The sequence below is a fragment of the Urocampus carinirostris genome, chromosome 5, assembly GCF_059441175.1.
Source record: "Urocampus carinirostris isolate Australia breed hairy pipefish chromosome 5, RoL_Ucar_1.0, whole genome shotgun sequence".
Taxonomy (NCBI): domain Eukaryota; kingdom Metazoa; phylum Chordata; class Actinopteri; order Syngnathiformes; family Syngnathidae; genus Urocampus; species Urocampus carinirostris.
In genome coordinates this window covers 42,410,615-42,433,012 of record NC_142353.1, presented here as the reverse complement: position 1 = coordinate 42,433,012, position 22,398 = coordinate 42,410,615, and the positions used below count along the sequence as shown (strand labels likewise).

General features: G+C 40.1%; 1 long non-coding RNA gene across 3 annotated transcripts; it reads left to right on the top strand.

The window, feature by feature from the left end:
* Positions 1-4,276: 4,276 nt before the first annotated feature.
* Positions 4,277-20,457, top strand: LOC148366455 (uncharacterized). 3 transcript variants are annotated; one of them, XR_015850582.1, is made up of 4 exons: positions 4,277-4,444; positions 6,383-6,543; positions 20,075-20,179; positions 20,333-20,457. It is a non-coding gene; the product is annotated as an uncharacterized LOC148366455 (long non-coding RNA). The 3 variants fall into 3 exon arrangements; XR_015850581.1 differs by lacking the exons at positions 20,075-20,179; positions 20,333-20,457 and adding an exon at positions 8,997-9,276; XR_015850580.1 differs by lacking the exons at positions 20,075-20,179; positions 20,333-20,457 and having other exon boundaries at positions 6,383-9,276.
* The last annotated feature ends 1,941 nt before the right edge of the window (positions 20,458-22,398 follow it).

The following is a 22,398-nucleotide window of genomic DNA, read 5'->3' as shown; positions in this document are numbered from 1 at the left end:
TTCGACTTTACGCGTATTTATGTCGTAAAACACAAAGATTTATTGACGTCCACTCGTTCTTTGATGTAGAGGACATGACCTGAGGGAACAATGTCGTCGCTGTCATGGAGAAGCGTCATCATTTTGTCCCGTGTAAAAACAAAAAATTCCTTCAGATTTCATACTGTTGTTTGGATTCTACTGACCACAGATATTGGGTTACATCAGAAGAAAAGACCTGACGCTAACGCATGCTAAGACAGAGTAGCTAACTTAGCAAACAGTTTAGTTCAGCACTATGTTGCTACCAATGACAATAAAGGTAGTCCATAGCAGTCTGGTCATCCTGGAAGGGGGATGACCTCATGTGTAGTCCCTTCTCAAGGTTTCTTCATGTTCCTCAAGTTGAGGTTTTTGAGTTTTTCCTTGCCCTCATGAAAGGTTTAGATCAGGGGACGGTGTCATGATAGTCGGTAGTGTGCAATAGTCTGTGGTCTGTGCAGCCCTTTCAGACTGTCCCTTCTCAAAGTTTCTTCATGTTCCTCATGTTGAGGTTTTTGAGTTTTACTTGCCCTCATGTAGTTTTTAGATCAGGGGATGGTGTCATAATAGTCTGTAGTTTGCAATAATCTGTGGTGTGTGTAGCCCTTTGAGACTCTTTGTGATAAAGGGTGTCACAAATAATCATGACTTGACTTGACTTGAGGTTATGGAGTTTTTCCTTGCCCTCATGTAGGTTTTAGATCAGGGGATGGTGTCATAAAAGTCTGTGGTTTGCAAAAATCTGTAGTCTGTGTAGCCCTTTGAGGCTCTTTGAGATAATGGGTGTCACAAATAAACATGACTTGACTAAAAGTTAATTGCAGACTTAATATTTTGAGTTTTACTTCAATTAGCTAATACTGGCAATATGGCATATCAATTTTTTAATGAAATGTAACTTTATTAGTATTTGTATTTTTCACCTTTTTACAGTCAGGTTTCAAACTGATGAGAATATAATAGATATCTAATATATATATACGTAGTAAGTAGGAAGAAAGTAAGTAAGGAAGTAAGGAAGTAAGTAAGACTCAGACGATACCATCTGCGCCAATCAAGCTGTAAGTCCTTAAAAAATTGCCCTCATTTTTTTTCTATTCTTTTCCAAAAGCTCAAAATAAGTACTCAATGCTTCACGTGAGAGTTGAACTCACGACCTTTGGATTTTAAGACTGATGCGATACCATCATCGCCAATCAAGCTGTAATTCTTTAAAAAATTGCAAAACCAAAATCCATTGTTTCTCGTTTTTTTTTCTATAAAAGAACCTCAAAACTTGAACTCAATGCTACATGTGAGAGTTGAACTCACAACCTTCAGAAGACAAGACTGCCACGATACCATCTGCGCCAATCAATCTATAATTATTTCAAAAATTGCAAAAACAAAATCAATTTTTTTCTTGTCTTTTTTCTATAATTTAGAAAAAACTCAAAATTAGAACTCAATGCTACATGTGAAAGTTGAACTCACAACCTTCAGACTATAAGACTGACGTGATACCATCTTCACCAATCAAGGTGTACTTCTACAAAATATAGCAAAACCAAAATCCTTTTTTTTTATTTTTTTTCTATAAAATAACCTCAGTATTAGAACTCAATGCTACATGTGAGAATTGAACTCACAAACTTCTAAATATAAGACTGACACGATACCATCTGCACCAATCAAGGTGTAATTCTATAAAAAAATTGCAAAACCAAAATCCTTTTTGTTTGTTTTTTTTTCTATAAAAAAACTTAATATTAGAACTCAATGCCTCATGTGAGAATTGAACTCAAAAACGTCTGAATATAAGACTGACACAATAGAATCTGCACCAATCAAGGTGTACTTCTATAAAAAATAGCAAAACCAAAATCCATTTTTTTCGTTTTTTTCTATAAGAAAACCTCAACATTAGAACTCAATGCCTCATGTGAGATTTGAACTCACAAACTTCAGAATATAAAACGGACACGATACCATCTGCGCCAATCAACCTGCGACTCCTTTTAATTTGCAAAAATAAAATCTATTTTGGGGTTTTTTTTCATTAAGAAAACTCAATATTAAAATTCAATGCCTCATCTGAAGCTGAACTCGCAACCTTCAGAATATAAGACTGACGCAATACCACCTGTGCCATTCAAGCTGTAATTCAAATTGAAATTGCAAAGGCAAAATCAATTTTTTTTCGCGTTTTTTTTCTATAAAAAGACTCAAAATTAGAACTCAATGCCTCATGTGAGAGTCAAATTCACAACCTTCAGAATACAGGACTGACGCGATACCATCTGCACCAATCAAGGTGTACTTCTATAAAAAATTGCAAAACCAAAATCCATTTTTTTTGTTTTTTTTCTATAAAAACTGAATATTAAAACTCAATGCCTCATGTGAGAGTTGAACTCAAAACCTTCTGAATATAAGACTGACACGATACCATCTGCACCAATCAGGTGTACTTCTAAAAAATATAGCAAAACCAAAATCAATTTTTTTGTTTTTTTTTCTATAAAATAACCTCAGTATTAGAACTCAATGCTACATGTGAGAATTGAACTCACAAACTTCTAAATATAAGACTGACATGATTCCATCTGCACCAATCAAGGTGTACTTCTATAAAAAATTGCAAAATGAAAATCCGTTTTTTTTCTATGAAAAACTCAATATTAAAACTCAATGCCTCATGTGAGATTTGAACTTACTAACTTCTGAATATAAGACTGACGTGATACCATCTTCACCAATCAAGCTGTAATTCCAATAAAAATTGCAAAACCAAAATCTTTTTTTTTTAATATAAAAAAACTCAAAATTAGAACTCAATGCCTCATTTCAGAGTTTAACTAACAACCTTTAGAATATAAGACTGACGCGATACCATCTGCGCCAATCACGCAGTAATTTCTTTAAAAATTGCACAAGAAAAACCTTTTTTTGGTTTTTTTTTTTAAAATAAAAAGATTCAAGTTTAAAACTCAATACCTCATGTGAGAGTGGAATTTACAACATTCAGACTATAAGACTGACACGATACCATCTGCACCAACCAAATATTGCAAAAGCAAAATCCTTTTTTTTATATAAAAAAACTCAATATCAGAACTCAATTCCTCATATGAGAGTTGAACTCACAACCTTGACAATACAAGACTGACGCGATACCATCTGCGCCAATCAAGCTGCAATTCTTTTAAAAATTGCATAACCAAAATCCATTTTTTCTGTTTTTTTTCTATAAAAAAACCTCAAAATTAGAAATCAATGCTACAAGTGAGAATTGAACCCCCAACCTTCAGAATACAAGACTGATACAACACCATCTTCGCCAATCAAGCTGCAACTCCTTTAAAAATTGAAAACAAAATCCATTGTTTTTCGTTCATGGGTGCTGTGGCACTGGTTTGTGTTTTCATTACACAACAGTGCCATCTAGTGGTCAAAAATTACACACCGGGCTTTTAGGCAGTTTTGATACTTGAACCTCATCTCATCTCATTAGCCGTACCGCTTATCCTCATTAGGGTCGCGGGGGGGGCTGGAGCCCATCCCAGCCATCTCCGGGCAGTGGGCAGGGGACACCCTGAACTGGTTGCCAGCCAATCGCAGGGCACAAGGGGACAGACAACTCACTCGCTCATTCACACCTAGGGACAATTCGGACCGGCCAATTCACCTGAAATGTATGTTTTTGGAATGTGGGAGGAAACCGGAGTGCCCGGAGGAAACCCACGCAAGCACGGGGAGAACATACAAACTCCGCACAGGAAGTCTGGAGCTGGATTTGAACCCACGCAGGAGGTTCCCATGACATGAACTGTGCCGCACAAGCGCTAACCACTGCGCCGCCGTGCTGCCTATATTGAACCTTCCTTTTTTAAATTGAATCATGGCACTCTTGCGCTTCCCTCAAAACAAACTCACCGGAATACACCGCAGCCTCCACAGACTCTGCCGCTATGCCGCAAGTGACACTAGCCGAGCCAAAGAAGGAGGGACAGTGGAGTATTTCCAAACCTGTGTTCTACAAACGAGTTTTGTTTTCCTTTTTCATATATTTCAGCTTGGGTTTTTCGTATTATATTTAAGCCAATCCTGTCCTTTAATAAGGGAAAGAGAATTTCCAAAATGCTATAATTTTTAGGGGTGTTGAGTGGAATTTCGGGGTGCCTAAAGACGGCATTTACCTGCGACACGGTTTTATTTGCGACAGTTCACAACAATATATGCGTTTTACGGCAACATTTCCTTTGCGGCAGCAAACTGTACTAGCTTAAAAACGCCACACGTCGTCACTAAAGTTTCATCTATGCAAGCGTCATTTAGAATAGTGGCATTTTGTTTTTCGTTTTAAATCCCTCTTGTTTAATAAATAATATATTGATAAAAGTGCAGAATTATGTGCTGAGCGGGGGGGAAGAGAAAAAAGAAGGTAAGTTTGCCACACTATCAATAAACTAACATATACGCACACGTCAAGTCTCTAAAGGCTGCGTGGTTTTAAAATAGCTCAGCAATTATGTCAAATTATATAAAAAGTTATTTAATTTATATATTAACGCTATTTTTAATGTTTCAAAACTATCAAAAACGTAATATTTCCAGACGACACCCACATTTTCTATTCAAATGATAACTATATTGATTTGGTAACCTGTATATATCGTGAATTAATTAACCTAAAAGTATGGATGGATATAAATAAATGATCTTTAAATTTAACTAAAACCAAATTAATATTCTTTGGTAATCACAAGGCAAATCAAGATTTAGAAGTAAAAATGGATGGTGCTGCAATAAACACTGTATCAGAAAGTTTTTAGGGGTCATTATAGACAATAAATTAAGCTGGAAAACACACATCGGACACACACAAACTAAGGTATCTAAAAACATTCCAATAATGAATAGAGCCAAATTTCTTTCAAATTATAATGCGTTGTATTTATTATATTGTTCTCTAATTCTGCCATACTTAACATATTGTGCAGAAGTCTGGGGCAATGATTAAAAAAGTTCACTACAGCCCCTTTTTATCCTCCAAATTATTCATTCATTTTCTGCATTAAATTATTGTTGGTAAAATACTGATTAAAGGGATAACCACAAGCCTGTCTTTTTTCATTTTGTCACTTTATACTTCCTTTTTTTCTTAACTTCTTTATACAACATAATAATTCGTAATATAATGCATCAAGGGCAGCACGGCGGCGCAGTGGTTAGCGCTTGTGCGGCACAGTTCATGTCATGGGAAGCTGTCGTGGGTTCAAATCCAGCTCCGGACTTACTGTGCGGAGTTTGTATGTTCTCCCCATGCTTGCGTGGGTTTTCTCCGGGCACTCCGGTTTCCTCCCACATTCCAAAAACATGCATTTCAGGTCAATTGGCCGGTCCAAATTGTCCCTAGGTGTGAATGAGCGAATGAGTTGTCTGTCCCTGTGTGCCCTGCGATTGGCTGGCAACCAGTTGAGGGTGTCCCCTGCCCACTGCCCGGAGATGGCTGGGATAGCCTCCAGCCCCCCGCGACCCTAATGAGGATAAGCGGTACGGCTAATGAGATGAGATAATGCATCAAAGCAAGTGAGCCATTTGAGAGCCGGCTCTCTTTAATGAGTTGGGCCGAAAATGCAGATTCTCTAAAAAGAGACGGACTTCCTTTCACTACACAACTACCACATGAAATCTGATGTTTTTTAAGACCACGTGCATTTCAAATTTACAAATCAGATCAGAATGGCGTTTTAATTCAGGTTCGGCCATTGCGACTTGAATACTATATCAAAAGAAAATTCAAAACTAAGTTGTAATCTAGGCCTACTGCTCTGCTTTCGCTTTGTCCACGTGTGATCGGAATCATGCATGATGGGAAATCCCCAGGCGGCAGACGCATGCGCACAGTAGCATCAAACTGCTCGCTTTGTTTGCAACGAAAAAAAAAACATACCCAGATAGAGGCTACCGCGGCGAACTCGTTTGACTTGATTGATTTGCCGTTTCCTGATAGTCGGTGTATACCGGATGGTACCCATCATTGACAAATTTGCAATTTTCCGTACAGATTTTCTTGTACGTCGTACACGTCTTAAAATGCACAATAAACGTACTTTGTACGGCAAAAACGTACAGGTTGACAGGAATGATATTATGGATACTGAGCAAGTGCTTGGACTGGATCGATAATATCGACATGGGATTGATACTGTCTTCCCGTTTTAACTAGCACTATAATAATGCGGTTAGTGTGTGGTAAGATTATACATACATTATAGCACTAAAGAACCACATGCTCCAGAGCAGCTTGCTGCTGACCCCCGGTTTGGATGTACAGAATGCAAACAGGATAAAAAAGTGACGTGGGTTATATTTTCAGGGTGCTACTTTTCATATGGCCCCGAGGTGCTTCTGCACGGAAGTAAACATGGATGGTGGAGTCAAGCACGGGGCAGGTCATTCAACCAGTCGCCTGCCCATAATGATCGATGACAAATGGATGTGGAAAGAGAAAATGTCTGCAGGCGAGGATCCATGATGGTACTGGAGCAATTTTAAGAAAACTCTTATACAATTCTCGCCCGCTTCGAGTTTGTCTACTTCGTTATCTTTCGAGAGAATATCTGCAGTGAAAAGAAAGAATCCAGCATGACTAAATCACACACATGAAGGAACAATCACTAGGGCTATTGTCAACGGGATGGGTACTTTTTCTTTGACGTCACTCTCTGGAAATGCCCACGGCTACTGCCAATATGGATTTTGATGCTCTGCCAAATTACTATGAGTCTCATATCACTGGAAACTTTGAACCAGGGTGAAAGAAAGAAATAACTAAAAGATTGAGATTTTTTGAGCACAAATGCATGTAAAGTGTGACAAAAGTACTATAGATCAGATATAATTTTCCCTTAAAAAACAAAATTTAAAACTTTGTTACTAACTGCAGCCATCTCCTTGTCCTAAGTCATGATTGCAGATTCAGCCATCTTATTCATGATGCGTGTGCCAGTAAGTGCATTTCTTTGATGGCTCAAACACATTCTTCTTTTATTTTCTTTTTGGGGGTTAGTGTTGGGATTTGGACTCCACTAAAAACAGGCCTTTTCTTTCTTTCACCATTTTCATGCTACACTCACAAATTTATAAACGTGGGGTAAGCATGACAGCAATCATCAGAATTACTTCCAACCACATTCCTTGAACCTAAAGTGTTCGGCCCCGAACAGCTGTAATCAAAGTAAGATAAAGGCAGATAGGCGCAGTGGAGAATAGAGCATAGGGACTCTTTGAACTTGGTTGGCCGTTGGGAAAACATACCTAACAGAGAAAATATTTCACTTTCAGCTTTTTTAAGACACCTCAAACGACACACCCCACATTTAAATAAATAAATAAAGTAACATGCGCCATTTGTTTAAAACAGGTCGTTAGCCGGGACGGGAGATCAAAACGTGGTCGGGCTCAAAAAACGAGTCATAGCAGGAGACGAAGGGGGGAAATCAGGAACGAACGAGTGGAAAACGGGTAACAAAACGGGACCGACGGGAGTCAGAGTCAAAAATGCTTGCCTTGTGTAAACAGTGGTTCGCTGACAGACTGACAACAGGCGGGTGAAAGGACTGACCTTAAATAGGACGGGGAACCAATCAGGTAACCAGCAGCAGCTGGCGCCAAATGAGCGGGCACAGGTGAGTGTAATGAGTAATCATGACAATTTTAACTACCACATTTTGAAATAAACATGTGTAACTTAAAAATACCTTTATTTCCCGAATAACTCACAGATATTGACATTGACAGTTAAAAGGAATAGTTTTATTAATAAATTCAGATTATAATCTATTCCTCCTTGTCATTGAAACTATTTTCATTTCCTTCTCTGCCTTGACTTGTACAGTTGTCCATGGGAGTTAATGAGTTCATTGTACCTGTTAAACTGAGTGACTAACATGTGCATAAGTCCAAATCAAAGAATATAATTCTTTTATTATGAAGTGTGAAAAAAAGTCTACTCTTTACATCAATTAGACCAAATTAAACCTGCAAAGTGGGGCAGTTCAAATAATTCACACAAACTATGAAGAACTACCCTACTTATAATCAATTATGCAGTACGAGAGTCAAAAAGATAAAGGGGGAGTGTGAGATACGCAGTGGCACTCGTGTCATGGCCGAACAGATCAAAGGACAATGTTCATGAGTGACATAATCAAGATGTATGGTGAAGGCACAACATGTCTCCTAAGAGCAGGGTTGAATCTGCTCAGTGGGCAAAAACGGTATTTGAAATGTAAATCGTATTCATTGATGAATGATGTCAAATATTTTTAGCAAAAATTCGTATAAACCACCAAAATCGTATAGCTATAATGAATGAGTTAACTTCATTTGAAGTTGTGGAACAAAAGTAAAAGAATAGACAACCAAATGCAAGGATTATACAGACAACAAATTATAAATACTTACGGCTACAATATGAAACCTATCCTTATCTAACGTGTACTGTACAGTATATTTTTGTGTGCTGTGTAAATAGCAGGAGTAAGGCTAGTAGGCCACATCAAAGGTGTTAGAGAATGGAGTTGGTCAATAAATACATACTTACCTGTATGTCATGATTACTGATGTGATTTACCTGTGCCCGCTCCTTTGGCGCCAACTGCCCCGTCTCTGATTGGCTCCCTGTCCCTATTTAAACCCACTCCTGTCTGTCGCCTTTTGTCAGTCCGTCTGCGAACCTCAGTTTACACTAGGCAAGCCTTTTTCGACCCTGACTCCCACCTGTTTTTTGCTCCCGTCTTCGACCCGTTTTTGATCCTGACCACGTCTACTCTCCCGTCCCGGCTTTGGAACTCTTTTTGGCCCCGACCACATCTACTCTCCTTTCTTGGGTTCAGACTTGCTTCCGACCCCGACCACGTTTTTGCTCTCCTGTCCCGGGTACTGACCCGTTTTTCCGTTCCCGACACCGCCATCGATCACCACGGAAGATCCACCTCTCGCGTTCAGAGCGACCTGCGTCCAGCTATCACAGGATCGTGGGCGCATCCCTTTCTCCTTCTTCCAACAAAACTTTTGAGAAATGCAACGCAAGTGGGTCCTGTCTCCGTTCTGGTCCTGACAACTTAAGGCAAAAAGAAGACAAAAACACAGAATCCATCATGCCTGTCTTTGTTGTGATGGCCTCGCTCTACAAAGAATTCATTTCCTGCCATAAACACCCTCCCCTTGTTATTTCATTGTTTTCGAATAAATGTCACACAAAAAAGACTTGTTATATATCCAGAGTTTTGGAACCTCGTTCGGTGACATCGACTTTGCGACTGTTGACCTCGTTTCGCCGCTGCCTCTTTATCTTTCTCGGCCTGTTGACGGATAGTTTGTGTTCAGAGGCCCAAGCTGAAACAGAAACTTTACTCGTGTGTTGATTATTTATCTACATCAGGCAATGGTGCTCTCTGTTTCGTTGACTTTTGCAGGCGGACATTTTATGTTCATTAAAATGGTCTCTGTTCTTTATACGAGCACCACTAAACCCGATTGTTCCGATATAACAGTTCCATCAGGAAGAAACATCTCGCCTCGCCTACAATGGAAAATTCAGGTCACGAGCATTCCCGGAGGCTACCACTAGAGACTGCTCAAGACAGCTCACCATCAACATCAGTTCGTCCCAGTTGGTACATGCAAACAAGTAAGAAAAAAAAATGTTGCTGTAAAATATTTTGTATGTACGTTCATTTAAAGTTACAGTAGCTTACGTATCATCAACAGTCTCTCGATCTCATGCCTGTCAAACTCAACCGATTGTTTTCCTTATTGATGGTTGCAATTTCCGTTATTAAGGGAAGATAAACCTTACACAATGCGGCACCTATTTACTCACAGCAAGACTATGCAGAACGCCGCAACGTTATTAGCAATCTACAGTGATATTGTCATATGCTAGCAGTGACAGAGAGGACCCAGCATACACAATTTAGCGAAAGAACCTATGATATACGGGGAAAACGTATAAGTTGACAGGTATGCGATCGCCATCACTCCTCTTGCACTTTCACCCCCCAGTCTCCTACTAGAGGTAAAATCGGGCTTCTCAAATTCGGCCTGACCCGAGTCTTGGGATTAACCAAGCCCGAAAAAAAAATCTGAAGCTTTACTCCGGCCATGCGTAGTTCAGTGCCAAACTGTGCGTTTTGGCTGAACCTCGCATCTTGGGGTTTACTTGGAAACGAGTTTCTCAAAGCAGCCCCTAAATGAACGGTTTGGCGACGTGCAGCAAACAAGAGTGAAACTGAAATAAATGGCTACCTTAGAGAAAATCATATTTTGCTCATTACAAGCTGTAAATAGTAAAAGATTTTGAAAAAAAAAGCAGGAAGAAAGTTTGTAAAGCTTGAAAGCTATTGGCAAAAAGCAGAAATGACGTCTGACGTGAGGGAGGTGGAGGGAGGAAGTCGTGCGTCTTTTACTGAGAAGGAAAATTCCTTTGGATTTAGTAATTATGAGTTTGGTGAGAATTTTCTTTAAATAATAACTTGAGTAAAAGTATGCATGCTTTGTAGGTCATCCATGAAGGTGAAAAAACCAAAACGCAAGAGTGTCAGAACCAGAACAGGAGGAGGACCCAGATGTGTAACGTTTATTGAGCTATAGAGGAAAAACAAACGCCAGCGATCCGGTGCTCGCTGGACGAGGGAAGCAAGCCGCTCACTGGATCGGAGCGTGTTCGGAATGCGGGAAGTGGATCTCCCAGAGCAGGAGATCGTAGCGTGGTCACACGGAAAAATGTGTCGATAGCCGGAGCAGGGGATCAGAGCGTGGTTGGTGGTCAAAAACGGGTCATTAGCCGGAGCCAAACGGGGAATCAGGAACAGACGAGTGGTGTACGGATGAAAAAACGGGACCGACGGGAGCCAGGGTCAAGGTGCTTGCCTTGCGTAAGCAGAGGTTAGCTGGTGGACTGACAAAGGGCGAGTGAGAGCATCTTATTAGTGTATATTTTTCAATGTCTAATTACTATTTGAATGTGTTTTTAGTGATCAGGAAGATGTATTTTATACTGTAGCTATTTAGGGATGATTTTGAGAGGGGGCTTTGTAATTATTTCATACCGTGAAAATTTACTTGATGCACATGCAATCCAAGCTACGTTTACCAGATTACCTACGGCTTTCCAGGATAAATAGACTCAGAGCCGTTATTTTCGACCTATAACTCACATCATGCGTGACGAGAGGTTGTTTCTTTGTCTGGAGCTTGAATTTCTGCAGCATACCGGTTTGAACCAGCGTGCCTCTGACGCCCACCGCCATTCTCAGTTCCACCTCCGTGTCGCCACACTAAGCACTCTTCGAGATTTCTGAGCTCATCGAATTTCCTGAAAGACCAGCTGCTAGACTTCCTCTTAGAGCATTTCGTTCCGGGGCGATTCAGACACACATTTTATTTCCCTTCAGATACTTAAGGAAAAAACAAAAACATAAAAAGTAAGAAAAAAATGATATTATTTCTTTATACAGTGGTACCTTTTCATACGAGGTTAATTTGCTCGTAGCTTGAATTGCTCGTGTAATGAGTGAATTTTCCCAATATGAAATCATGAAAAACTAGTCGATCCGAACCTCCCAAACCTCTAAGTGAACCCTTAATGGCTATAAATACATATTCCTGATCACCTAAAACATATTCAAAATGTAAATAAACATAAAAAAAAATGTTAATATAATGAATAAAATGTTTCTAACCAAATAAAATGCGAGTTTATCATGAGAACTTACCATTCCCCTTAAGGAAGGTTTGTGCGTAGAAGGGAGGGGAGGCGTTTACAAGGAGAAGTGACGGAGATCGTATACCTGTTAACATTTACATTTCCCCCATATTCATACATTTTTTGATGATCTCAAATTTTGCATGTCGTATAAAAATATATATATATATGGGAAAAAACATTAAACAACACCTATTTCGTCCTGCCAATTCAGGCTGTAATCCGGGTCGTCTCAGTCACTGGTAGCAGACGACAAAGTCATCTTAGATTGCTACTATTGTCCGGGTATTCTAAATAGTCTGTCTTGCTGTGAGTATATAGGTGCTGCGTTGCGTTTGTGTTTATTATTGCTTAATACGAAGAATTGCAACCCTTAATAGGGCCGCAAGGAGCAATTGGCTGAGGTCATGAGACTGCTGATGATACAAAAGCACTTACTGTACACATAAAATAAAGTTACTGTAACTTTAAATGAATGTACACATTGTTACACCACCTTTTTTGTTAATTTTTGGCTGTAGTAGTTTGCGTGCACCAATTGGAATGATCTGATGCTGACGTTGAGGCGTCACGAGCGGCCTCTAGAGGCAGCTTCTGGGACTGCTCATAACCTGGATTTTTCTTCATACGCGGAACAAGACAAAAAAACAGGAAATCAACAGTCGGTTTGGTGACCGCGTCGGTCGTGGTAAAGAAAGAGCTGGGCCGAAAGGCAAAACTCTCGATTTACCGGTCGATCTACCCTCATCTAAGGTCATGAACTTTGGGTCATGACCGAATAAACACAATCTCAGATACAAGAGGCTGCAATGAGTTTGCTCCGCAGGTTGGCCAGGAACTCCCTTGGAGATAAGGTGGGAAGCTCAGTCATCCAGGAGGAACTCCGTATAGAGCCACTTCTCTTCCGCATTGAGAGGGTCTAGCCTAAGTGGAATCTGCCTCCTGGTCGCCTCCTTCAAGGCATGTCCCACCGGCAGGACGCCTCGGGGACGACTCAGGACACGCTGGAAAGACTATGTCTTAAGGCGGGCCTTGGGACACCTTGAGATCCCGTCGAATGGGCTTGACAAAGTGGCCTGGGGTGTGACCTGACAAGCGGTAGATAATCGATGGCTGGACAAAAAAAACTGCATTAGTCATTACATAATTAACATTACATGATGCAGCAGGAAAGGCCTTGCAGGCCCTCATAAATATTGTCATACCTCAGTACTTTGCTCTGCCCACATTTAATTCCCACCCACTTCCTGTGCCAGAACTAATCAACAGGTTTCTGGAGCAAGGCAACCGAAGTTACCTTTGGCCCCAGAAGTCCATTTGTCATTTTCATAAGTGAGTCAAACAAAGCAGCTTCGGCGCAGGAGGTGTGTACATACCGTATCTCTTTGAAAGTAGCGCCTCTAACTTGTTTCTGGCCGTCCTCATCCTCGCCTGACCCGGCCCTCCCGCCGCGACGAACAATGGGGCCCCTTAAGGCCGGGCCAGGCACTTTCCCCGGGTTGGCGCCTGAGTAGACCTCATCACTTTGCACTTCTTTTGTTCTGTCCTGTCTTTATATGATCTTACCCGTTGCAGACGTCGGTCGTTTTTTAAAAAGCGCTTGGGGATGGTTCGTTTCCGCCAAGATAACTGTCATAAACCTTCCGAAAATTCGTTCTGATGACGCTAATGGTACCACCCAGGGCATCCATTTCATCAGTCCTTAACTGAAAATCAAAGACGATGACGCCTAAGTTCAAGCAAAAATCAATCTTAAATAAATATGGGTGAAAATGAGCTTAGTACATCCATGTAAACACACGCAGAATTCCAAAATTATAGTCAACTAAAATGAGTCTTAAATATTTTCCGAGCAATAATTATTCATATTAGAATAAACTATCTTGTTTGGAATTAGAGGGGTCTTTACTGTCTTTGACTACAATGTAATGTACATTGTCTTCTACGAGATTTGACGTGGCACTTCAGGATAAACCTGTTATATTTTTTTCTTGTCATATTACAAATAGTATAAAAATTACAATCCAAATTGAATTTAAATTGAGTCTAAATTGAATCTAAATATAATCCAAATGGAATCCAAAACTAAAACGAAACTAAATCAAATTGAAATTGAATCTTAATCAAATATAAATCGAATCTAAATCTGATCTAGATCTAATCTAAATCTAATCCAAACCTCGTCTAAATCTAATTTAAACCTGATTTAAATCTAATTTAAACCTGATTTAAATCTAATTTAAACCTGATTTAAATCTAATCTTTATCTTAATCCAAATAGAATATAAATGGAATCTAAACCAAACCTAGTCTAACTCTAATTTAAACCTGATTTAAATCTAATTTAAATCATCTAAATCGAATCTTTATCCAAATCTAATCTAAACCTAATCTTAATATAATCCCGATTTGTGCATGAGGTTAGTGCGTGTGTTTGTAAGTGACTTATAGGCTCCAAAACAGCAGAACAGATTTTCGTAAAAATTTACACAGTCGTACTTTAGGCCTCTGCTCGCGTGTTTGGCTAAGTTTCGTGACAAGGCACCATCAATAAACAACAAGGAAATCGATTAACCTCTGTTTTCGTCGGGTCTCTAATGCCCTCTGGCAGCCAAATTGGGTATTGCAGCTCTCAATCACCAACCACACCAAGCAGCTGAATCTTATTGTCTATTGGCAGGGCAACGCCGAACCATTTTGCTTATAATAATAAACAAAAACAAACACCAGAGGCTCACTTCCACCTGAAAAATGAACTATATTACTTTACAAAACAGATTTTTCCAAATACATTTTTGAGGCAATTATGGCCTATTCTTTTGTTTTTATTTTTAATTATATTATAATTAATTTAATTATATTTCTAATGACTCCCAACACCTCAGTTGGGTTGAGCGAGGGGGCTGGGAATCCCCTCCTCTGAATCAATCTCCCAAAAAGAGTCAGAAAAGACTCTGGCCACCTCCCACTAGGGGGTTATAGCTGCGGTATATATATATATATTATTTTTTTCTCAATGCGTTCACCTCCCAACTCTGAAAAGTCAAATACAAAAAGAAATGGAAACCTATGATGAAGCAACAAAACTAATCTGATATTTTTATTTAAATATAAGTATAAAATAATTAAAAACAAAACCCTCCAGAGTAATATGCACACTGCTAATGTCATTGTACCCGGTACTAATTTTCATTGCATGATTGTTCTGATGCACTTACAACTCAGGGCAGTCTTCAAGCACTACCTTGTAAATGTGTCCTAATATTCTTTTCTTTTTCTCTTATTTTTCTCTTTAAAGTCCTTTCAATATGTTTATCCTAGAGTGCCACATCTAATTTTGTTGTAAATAATGTTCACTACGTTGCTATCAAGGGCAATAAAAATATTTCTAATTGTATTTCTTATTAGAAAAACAGATATAACTCATATGAAATATGGCACTCTTACTCAACACACTCTTGGCTGTTGGCCAGGCCAGGTCGTCTTTCGTAATAAATGTACCCCGCCTCTCGACCACAAGGTGCAAAAACACTTTGTTCTCGATCATAGTTGGTTTTTCAAACATCCGTTCTGGGCTTGACTATTTATCTTTTCTGGAATTTTACTTTCATCGTCTATATCCGCCTAAAATCATCGGTACAATGCCCTACTTTTCATAATCAAAACATCCTATATTTTCCTATCCACGGTAGTCAAGTTAAGTCATGTTTATATGTGACGCCCTTAAACACAGGGAGTCTCAAAGGGCTGCACAGACCATTGCAAACTACACAATATCATCACACCATCCCCTGATCTAAAACCTACATGAGGACAAGGAAAAACTCAAAAACCTCAGGTCAAGTTAAGTCATGATTATTTGTGACGGCCTAAATCACTTGGAGTCTAAAACGGCTTCACAGACCACAGACTATTGCAATCTACAGACTATTATTACACCATCCCCTGATCTAAAACCTACACGAGGGCAAGGAAAAACTCAAAAACCTCAACATGAGGAAAACGAAGATGACCAGACTGCAATTGATGTTGCATTAACAAACTATAAGAATAAACATAAAATTTTAAATAATTAAAATAGTATATGAAGAAAAACAAAATAATAATAAAAAGATGATAAAGACATGAACCACCGTTCCTCTTCAAATACTTGAGATCTCATGTACTAACAGGTAAAGCAACAACATGAAGAGTAAACATTAACAGCAGGGGCAACAGACCTTCAGAAAAGAAGACGTTGGTGTGTGCGTTCTCATTCCTGCATTCTTTTCATTAAATTTCAATCCAATCGTTTACCGTGAAAGACCAATGACTAACTGGGAGACCCTGATTCCGTTTTTTTTTTTTTTTTTGCATGGATGAAGACGAAGAACGTTTTCAACGCAGAGAAAGAAAATTTTCAACCAGGTTCTCTCTGGGCCATAAGTCAAGAATGGCTCTAAAACTTGCACCTGAAATGGAAACACATGTCAAAAGCTTACGCACGTTCTGGTTAGATGCTTTCATATACACTGCTCAAAGGTTTGCGTTTATATTGGCAGGATAAACGTGCTCACTTACACTACTGAAATGGTCTTATAAACCTATGTTAAAAGCGTACACATATATACGTCAAATGTTTTCATATACAATGTTAAAAGATTTGCGTTCGTATCCGCAGGTCAAACGTGCTCACTTACACTACTGAAATGGTCTCATAAACCTATGTTAAAAGCTTACACACGTACTGGTCAAATGCTTTCATATACACTGCTCAAAGCTTTGCATTCGTATTGGCAGGCTAAACGTCCTCAATTCTCATCTCATCAGCCGTACCGCTTATCCTCATTAGGGTCGCGGGGGGGGCTGGAGCCCATCCCAGCCATCTCCGGGCAGTGGGCAGGGGACACCCTGAACTGGTTGCCAACCAATCGCAGGGCACACAGGGACAGACAACTCATTCGCTCATTCACACCTAGGGACAATTTGGACCGGCCAATTCACCTGAAATGCATGTTTTTAGAACGTGGGAGGAAACCGGAGTGCCCGGAAGAAACCCACGCAAGCCCGGGGAGAACATACAAACTCCGCACAGGATGTCTGGAGCTGGATTGCAACCCACGACAGGTTCCCATGACATGAACTGTGCCGCACAAGCGCTAACCACTGCCCCGCCGAGCTGCCCACGTCCTCAATTACACCACTTAAATGGTCTCATAAACCTATGTTAAAAGCTTACACACAAATGCTTTCATAAACACTGCTCAAAGGTTTGCGTTTGTACATGCAGGCCAAACGTGCTCACTTACACTAGTGAAATGATCTCATACACCTATGTCAAAAGCTTACGCACGTTCTGGTCAAATACTTTCATATACACTGCTCAAAGGTTTGCATTCGCATTGGCAGGCTAAACGTCCTCAATTACACCACTTAAATGGTCTCATAAACCTATGTTAAAAGCTTACACACAAATGCTTTCATAAACACTGCTCAAAGGTTTGTGTTTGTATTGGCAGACCAAACATGCTCACTTACACTACTGAAATGGTCTCATAAACCCATGTTAAAAACTCACACATGTAATGGTCAAATGCTTTCATATACACTTCTCAAAGGTTTGCATTCGTATTGGCAGGATAAACGTGCTCACTTACACTACTGAAATGGTCTCATGAACATATGTTAAAGGCTTACACACATACTGGTCAAATGCTTTCATATACACTTCTCAAAGGTTTGCGTTCGTACACTCAGGCCAAACGCGTTCACTTACACGACTGAAATGGTTCCATAAACGTATGCAAAAAGCCTACACACCTACTGGTCTGATGCTTTCATATACATTGATCAAATTTGCCCACTTACACTACTGAAATGGTCACATAAGCGTTTGCGCTGATTAAAATAAGCATTTGACATATGTCTATGCATGCATATCAGTACTTTGAATTTAAAATCGAAATGAAATCAAGCGATGGTAATTTTTGTTTTGAAAATATAAAACTTTTACAGCTGTTGATTTTCACGAATTGTAAACTGTTGTGATCATACTGATTTTAAACAATAAAGTTATTAATGATCGTTGTAGTTTTTAGTGATAACATTAATTAAGAAGCACTTCCTACCTAATATAAACAAATTTAAATGCTACTAGGAATGTTTTCCAACTTTTAGAATTCTTTTTACCTATTCTAAAATCTTCTTTTAAATATTTGGCAACTTAAGAATAAAAAAAATAAAATAATTAAGTTTACCTTTTCTATCAGAAAAAATGGAGGCTAAATATTCTAGTCACTTGTAAAGACAACTACATTTTATTGAATTTTATTTACAATATATACGGTGGTTATTGTTTGGAGTAGGTCATTATTGTAGATATACAGGAAATCAATATTTTTTGGGTGGGCTTTGATAAAAGATGAGTACAGCCTGTAAAACAATGCACTCTATAATCAAAAAACAACAAAAAACATACTAATAATAATAATATGATCTTGTGATGCAAAAAATTATGTTTTTTTTATATTTCTTTAAAAACAATGCAAAATATTTTGCAAGGCATGCAAGACAATGATTGAATGAATGAATGAATGACTGAATAAGTCATCCAAATTTTATGACCTGCCCCAACTCATTTTGTGTTTCTGTCAGGACCAGAACGGAAACGGGACCCAATTGCGTTACGTTTCTCACAAGTTTTGTTAAAGGAAAGAGGAAGGGCTGCACCCACGATCCGGCGTTATCTAGGCGCGGGAGGCAAGTCGCTCTGAAACTTGGAAGTGGATCTTCCCTGGCGAGCGATGGCGGTGTTGAGAACGGAAAAACGGGTCATTAGCCGGGGTCGGAAGCGAGTCGGAAGCCAGAAAAGGAGAGTAGACGTGGTCGGGTACAAAAAGAGGTCGAAAGCCGGGACGGGAGAGTAGACGTAGTCACAATCAAAAACGGGTCGAAGCCGGGGGACGGACAGGAGCAAAAAAACAGGTGGGGGTCAGGGTCGAAAAAGGCTTGCCTAGTGTTAACTGAGGTTCGCAGACGGACTGACAAAAGGGGACCGATAGAAGTGGGTTTGAATAGGGACAGGAAGCCAAGGTTGCTGTTCTCATGTAACATGTCACGATTTTCTGCAACATGTTAATGTTGTGGCTTGTTCAGAGTACATGCTTATCATGAGTGACATAACACGTTAACACTGAGTTCTTACTCGTCACTTCTTGTTCTGTTTAAAATGTCAGGTATGAAATTCTTTAGAGATGGTGCTGCTGATTTTTTTCCTCACAACAGGATTTACCATTCTAAACTCTGGTAACCACGTCAATATTTTAAGCATGAATGGAATGGACCATCTTAATTTACCAGTAAAGACTGGACCACAGAGCACACCTGATTGAGTGCTCAAATTTGAGAACGAAACTCAGTTATGTCTTCGTACAAGCCGCACTGGAATTAAAACCGCAGGCTTAAACAGACTAGGCGCACAATTAGCGTGGGGAATTTGGCATTTACGCAAAACGCCAAGCGTGCTGTGCCCGTGACTACCTGATGCCATCTTTTCAGCTTGGTTGTTTTTTGTTCTGATCAAAATTGTTTATGTCAAGTGCTTTTGGATTATGTGACCATTCATGATGACGATTAAAAGACAAGCACATATTTACTACAGCGCTCAAAGAAAATGCCAAGGAGGGCCGCTCACAAGCCGTATATTTGTAAAGACGAAACAGTCAGGGCTAAGACAGTGTAAAGAATAGTGCCAGATTGCAACACGGATGTAATGTCTTGTGTTGTTGTCATTGGTGGTTGCTGTAGTAATGGACCAAATTGCATTTGCTTGTTATCATCCCTCTAGGATTAAAGAGAAAATATCACCATCCTGACATGGAAACAGAGGGAATGGAAAAAGAAGTGTATCGTTTTATTGCCGTTCAATTCGCATGTATAAATTGAGGACTTGATTTATGGGTGAAAAAGTTGAAATATCATGAGTAGGTTCGACATATTCGAGTATTGTCAAACCTCTGGTCTTGCTCCTGTTATGTGTTGGATGAAAAGACTGGCCAAAACATGGACTAATTTCTCTAGAAGGTGAAGGATTTTATAGATTTGACTATAAAGGATTTTATACGATCGAATAAAAATTACATTTAATGCAAAAGATATTCACTGGCTGGGCTGTGATGCGATGTCAGGGCACCCTAGTAGAAAATGTTGTTTACAGGAACGGCGGGAACGGGATGTAAGGCTGATAAGATAATCAGCACATCCAAACGCAGAAAGGCCCTGATGACGTAGAAACGCTCTGTGCTGTTTTGGTTGTTCCAGACGCCGCGACGCGGCAGTGGCTCAGGAGGTCGAGCGTTGTCTCGGGATCAAGAGATCGCAGCTCGAATCCCGGCTCCTCCGTGTTACATGTCGAAGTGTCCTTGGGTAAGACACTGAACCCCTAACACCCCCAATATGCAGGTTAGCGCCTTACATGGCTGCACGGCTGCTATTGGGAAATGTGAAGCACACTGTAAAGCGCTTTACTTGACTTGAAAAGCGCTATATAAATGCAGATCATTTCATTTCTTTTCCGAGATGGTGAAGCTCAGGGGGCTTCATTGGCACGCCCATGGGAGGAGCCGGCACACCATCTTGCGGGGAGACGTGGGCCAAGAAAAAAAGAGCAAAAAGACTTCAGAAGAGGGCTTCCCAGAGACTCCAACGACACTAATTCGGCCGTTTTCGATGGAGTACACTTTGTTAAATTGTTAAAGAAATTAAATCTGCTCACGTGTGGAAATGTCTGCTTTCCTGAGGACGCATAAATTGTTGGGTAAATGGAGTCAGATAACTAATTCAAACAATTTGGTAAACGGTACATTTCGATATCTAATTCCCAACAAAGGGCATCATAAACGTTTGCAGACGTCACCGCCATGTTTTGTATTGAGAACACATGCCTTGTGGAAAAGAGCAGCTCGCTGTTTTCCTCAGGGCCTTTAACCGGCGAATGCATTTATGAACACGGTTCCATGTGAGTGGGTTCTTTCAATGGGGCCTCCAAGTCAGCTTGTACAACAATAACCTTAATATGATCCACTGGATTCGGAGAGGCTTGCTGTTAGCGATGTGGGGCAGGATCCATGGCGGGGACGGAAAAACGTTTTTTTGCATCGGGCTCACGCGAAGCAACCGTCCGCAAAGCAAGATCGAGCCGGATTGAGCCAGTTTAGTGTCACGGTGCCCGCTGTTGCCTGGTTGTATTTGCAGGCTCAATACTCAGTCATTTAATCTGCATACACAGGTCAGTCCCTCCCAGGGCGGAGATAGATCCCGGGACAACAAAGCGTGGAAATGTGATCTCTTTGTGTGAGAGTCCAACAGAAACATTTTTTTTAAGAAGAAATTTGTCTCGAAAACATCATCTTTATTACTAGCATTTGTGCAGAATAATTCAGGACTTCCGATAGTGTGGTAAAGAGTGCTGTTTTCCTCCACTTCCCCCCTTATTTTGCTAAGGTCACATGTTTTCAGATCATGTGACCATTTAAGATGGCAATTTCAAAGCCGAGCACATATTTACTCCTGCATTCACTTGTCATTGTTCCTTGTGGATTAAAGGAAACTTGGGAGACCTGACATTGACGCCAAGGATATGGAGAGAAGAGTAGCGTTTTTGATCATTTCCACAGCTGTTTAATTCGGATGTATGGAGTACTTCATTCTTGGGTGAAAAAGTCAAACAACACAGAGGAAAATGAGAGCGAGACAGAGGGAGAGAGAGCATGAGAGAGAGAGAAAGAAAGACAGAAAGAGAGAGAGAGAGAGAACATGAGAGAGAGAGAGAGAGAGAGAAAGAGAGAGAGGGGGATATAGAGCAGGACAGAGTGAAAGAGAGAGAGAGAAAGACAGCATGACAGAGACAAAGAGAGAGAAAGAGAGGGACACTGAGAGCGAGAAACAGAACCATACAGAAAGAAAAAGGGGAAAAAGAGAGAGAGAAATATATATATATATAGGGAGAGAGAGAGAGCATGACAGAGAGAGAGAAAGACAGAGAGAGAAAGAGAGAGAGCAGGACAGAGTGAAAGAGAGACAGAGAAAGAAAGAAATCTGGAGAGAGAAACAGCAGGACAGAGAGAAAGAGAGAGAGTGAGCAAGAGAGTGAGAGAAACAGACAGCATGAGAAAGAGACAGAGGAAGAGAGCGAGAGAGAGAGAAGGGAAGGCAGAGTGAGATCCAGAGAGAGAGAGAAAGAGAGATAAACAGCATGACAGAGAGAAAGAGAGAGAGAGAGGGGGAAAGAGACAGGGTGACGGAGAAAGCGAGAGAGCGAGACAGAGAGAGAGAGAGATAGAGAGCAAGCAATCCGATATTTATTTCCGCATTACATTTTTGCAGAAGTTAAAATTTCTTTTAAACACGCCGGCAACGAATAATTTGAAAGCACCTCGTGCACCCGGCTGCCCTCGGTTTCCTGTGCAACGGTTACGTAAGTTTTCATTGGCCAAGCAGCCGCCCTGGTTGTTTGTTGCATGTAATATATTCCAGTAAGGCCTTAATGACTGTTATAAACACGGGCTAAACACTGGTTTCCGATGACCCTAATGCCGGTCAGGAGGAGTAACTTCCCCTATAAATAAAGTCTTTCTAGTGCAATA